The 4,383-nt window shown below is 41.9% G+C and overlaps 1 pseudogene; it reads right to left on the bottom strand.

Annotated features, from left to right (window-relative positions):
• Positions 1 to 1,133: 1,133 nt before the first annotated feature.
• Positions 1,134 to 3,710, bottom strand: LOC144805766 (uncharacterized; annotated as a pseudogene).
• Between the last annotated feature and the right edge of the window lie 673 nt (positions 3,711 to 4,383).

Below are 4,383 nucleotides of genomic sequence, written 5' to 3'. Positions count from 1 at the left end.
TCAGGATCGTGCATTCGTATCTACCACAGGTGACGGATGTTTTAGACGATTTTGGTAGGGCTTCTAGACTAAGGCTAAATTGGACCAAATCCAGCTTATATCCCATGCGCCAACTCAAAACTTAGAACAGGAAGTGCTGCCCCAATTAGCACTGAGATGGCACCTTGACATCTTCAGGTATTAAGTGCTGAACTTACCACACCAACAAAGAACGTATACAGGGCAACTTAGGTGATGTCTAAGGTTTGCAGCTCCCTGTCGTTTTGGGGCTACCTGCAACTATCGACCCATGGACAGAGTGGCAGTTGCAAAAATGCTGTTAATACATTTATACTGCTTCTCGACCCCTCTAGTTTACCTGCCTCGGCGCTTCTTCAGGAATATGGACTCTGTTTCTGTTCTTATTAATCTGGGGAGCGGGCCACAAGAGAGTCACGCTTCACAAACTATACTCTACCTTGGAACGGGATGGGGGATGTACATTTAAAAGACTAATAAAGAACTATAAACTACTGTGTGACTTGGAAGCCTATTATTTCTCAAAACAGCCCTTGTTTGTGATCTCGTTACAGTTATTACATTATTAGACGCACTAGAAGAAATGGGAGCCTGGGGTGTCTGATCACAGAAACTCATTTACATACAAAGGGGGGTGAAAGCCTGTTCACAAAGCACAACAAAACTTGTTTATGTAAAAGTTTGTACATTGCACAGTGAGTGTGCTTCTGGTAACAGTGTGAGTGCTGTATGGCAGCAGCGAGCAGTCTTAGTTGCTGAGACATGAATCTCTGACGGGTGCATCTTTAGCTCTTTCAACTGTTTGAGAGAGGGTGGCAGTCTCAAATTCTGGGGGCCCAGATACCAACAGCTTCACTCATAATCTTTGCTTTTTGCATCTACAGGTGGTGCAGATGCCACCTAAGAGAGTAACCTTAGTGTGCTTTCTGGAGTCAGCCTGCTTTGATTTTCCCAAACTTTGGTCAGCAAAGGTAAATGCGTCTTCTACTAAAGTGTTCTTAGCTCGCTTTTGGTAACGTGGCTTCAGCAGTATGGCCTAAGGCACGCTTGAAGGTAAAGCAAAGCAGTGGAAGTCACACATTTCAATACAGTTTATTAAAAATAGACAAGGAACTTAAAGATTCAAAACAAGTTTAGATTAAAAAGAATATTTAATATTTATTCAGAAGCAAAATCTAAAGGAGGGCTGTGATTTAAGGATTATTAATTACAAAAACAACTGCCAAAACCAAACAAAAAGGAAAATGAATTAAAAAAAAGCAGATCCACTGAATCAATCAGGAATTCACCTACTAAATTGTAGCTGACTTCGATAGCTATGCTCGAGAGGACAAAGATAAGTTTAGTCTCTGGTGATGATTAACACTGGAATTTGAAGCAAGGTTTTTGGCTGAATCAGTCTCAGAAAGTGGCGAGCTGCACAGAAGTGGCTTGAAGTGCAAAATTCCCACAGAGTAGAGGTGGGCTATCAAGTTGAACCTGAATCCACGGCCATCAACATGCGGGAAACTTCAAGCAGTTACAACAGCTGCGAAGTCTTCGGAGCTTCCAAGTTATGGAGATGGTTCAAGGTTGATGATAAGAGCCAAAGCATGGAACGTGGCAGGCCTGAGGCCTGGTTAATGGGAAAGCAGGTTCCATTTGATACAAAAAGAAGATGGAAAGAGAGCACTCATGTGGATCTTTGTAATACGAGGCTGTGTCCTTTTGGAACAGAAGTCATTAGGACTATTTAGAATGGGGCCAAGAATGGTTTGCATATGACTGGCCTCGTCTGTAGTTACACAAAGACTAGAGAATGTGGCGGGATGGTGCCGAGATTAACTACCAGTCCATCCATCACCTTTAGTTTTTCTCAATGATCAGCCCTACGTGGTACAGACATGAACAGATGTTGGTCCCATAGAGACCTTCGACAAAGGGACTCCTGCTGCAGCCCCCTGGTGAGGCTCATTAAGGTTGGAAACAGTTTGAGGTTCAAGCATTCCAGATCCTTGGGGGCGTGGCCTCAAAGTTCAGGATCGAATTGACTTTGTGGGTCAGTCATTGCTTATAAACACTCAGCAAACAAAACACGCTGAATGGAATGAGGCCACAAATAGTTACAAAAGAATGAGGTTAATTCAAGCATTTCCATCCCTCGCTGCGTGCTTTTCTCAGTAGAGTTTGTAGGACAATCAATGGAGCGGTGTCTTTGTGGCTGCTTCATGTAAATGTTTTGTGATGCTGAAAGCTCCTCCTCGGGTTGACAGTGAGAACCTTTTATTCTCCCACATTGTCTCTCTTATATAGAAAGGTTACATTTACAACTAAAGTTTTTGAAACATTGAGAGCACGAGTCATTTTCTTTCTCATTGTGGGTTCTCTCTTGTTGAATGAAACTGAATCTCCAGCAGACGCTTCCCAGGCATTTAGAACAATGACTAGGTTTTTTCCAGGTAAGTTCTCGCAGGTTGAGTGAGACCAGATTTCCGACTTAAACTTTTCCAGCATTCAAAGAGCTAAAAAGGTTTTTGCCCAGTGTGAGTTCTCTCATGGTAAGTGAGAGTTGTTTTAAATCTGAAGCTTTTGGGGCATTCAGAACACTGATACCTTTTACGCCCAGTGTGGGTTCGTTCATGCACAGTAAGGTTGTATTTCTGACTGAAGCTTTTACAGCACTCAGAGCACTGATAAGGTTTTTTCCCAGTGTGAGTTCTCTCATGGTAAGTGAGAGTTATTTTCCGACTGAAGCTTTTCTGGCAATCAGAGCACTGATAGGGTTTGAGCCCAGTGTGGGTTCTCTCATGTTGAGTTAAACCGGATTTGTGATAGAAACCTTTTTGGCATTCAGAACACTGATACGGTTTCTGCCCAGTGTGGGTTCTTTCATGCACAGTAAGGTTGTATTTCTGACTGAAGCTTTTCCGGCACTCAGAGCACTGATAAGGTTTTAGTCCAGTGTGAGTTTTCTCATGTTCAATTAAACTGGATCTCTGACTGAATCCTTTCTGGCACTCAGAGCACTGGTAAGGTTTTTGTCCAGTGTGAGTTCTCTCGTGTTCAATTAAACTGGATCTCTGACTGAATCCTTTCCGGCACTCAGAGCACTGGTAAGGTTTTTGTCCAGTGTGGGTCCTTTCATGTACAGTAAGGCTGGATTTATGACTGAAGCTTTTACAGCATTCAGAGCACTGATACGGTTTCTGCCCAGTGTGGGTTCTTTCATGCACAGTAAGGTGGGATATCTGACTGAAGCTTTTACAGCATTCAGAGCACTGATAAGGTTTGTGTCTAGTGTGGGTCCTTTCATGTACAGTAAGGCTGAATTTATGACTGAAGCTTTTACAGCATTCAGAGCACTGATAAGGTTGTTGCCCAGTGTGGGTTCTTTCATGTAAAGTGAGATTGGATTTGTGATTGAAGTGTTTCTGGCATTCGGGGCACTGATGGGGTTTTCGTCCAGCGCTAGTTTTCTCATGTTTAGTGAGGTGGGATTGATGACTAAAGCTGTTCTCACAGTCATTGCTCTTATTCGAGTTGTTTGTTTCTCCAAGTTGGCTTTGTTCCTAGATACATGCCATCTTAAGACTAAATTTGATTTCTGATTGTGTACTTGTTTATGTTACAACTCAGCATTAACTTCTAAAGTACATTTCAGATGCTCTTCTTAACATATATTTAACTAATGACAGTTTTTACCTGGAGATCATTGTTCTACCTTTAAAGGCACCAATCTAACTTGTCTTATTAACTTTCACCGAGGAGCCCCTTGTATTGATTAAGATGCCCTCATGGATTCATTTTCTCCAAGTTATGCCCTGGTGAATTCCCTCTAGTTTAATTAGTCTTATTTAGTGATTCTAGTTTATCACATTTGATTTAGGAGTTTTAAGGTCTTTGGGCTTTAGTGTTTGCCTGTTAGGTATGTTTGTTCATACCAGTAATGACCGATGATTAGGGCATGCCAGGGTGGTTTATGAATTATCAATAGCGTAACACTGGGGCCCTTTATACTTTCTGTGTCAGAATATGCTTTTTTGTTCATTGGTTAATGATCGACTTTGGAGTTACAGGACACTTTGAAACCACTCGGATCAACCCAAGAGACAGAGTTGGTGGGGGAAAATCTTCCTATATTGGAAATGGTAATCCAGCATCTTTGCTGTAACGACATCTGAGAAAGTGTATTTACAATGACTTTCTTCTAAACAACCTTTTCTCTCCTCTCATCTTCAGGAGACAGAGACAAAAGCTTCCGCTTGTAAACCAGGGATATTAGTCTTTTTGATGGTTCTGTTACATCACAACACGTCTACGGATGCTGATCTGTTGGGGAGGATTTGCGTCTCCAAAGCATTTCTCATAAACCATCAAACAGAATTT

The sequence above is a fragment of the Lissotriton helveticus genome, assembly GCF_964261635.1.
Source record: "Lissotriton helveticus chromosome 1_1 unlocalized genomic scaffold, aLisHel1.1 SUPER_1_unloc_24, whole genome shotgun sequence".
Taxonomy (NCBI): Eukaryota; Metazoa; Chordata; class Amphibia; order Caudata; family Salamandridae; genus Lissotriton; species Lissotriton helveticus.
This window is presented reverse-complemented; position numbering and strand designations above follow the sequence as displayed.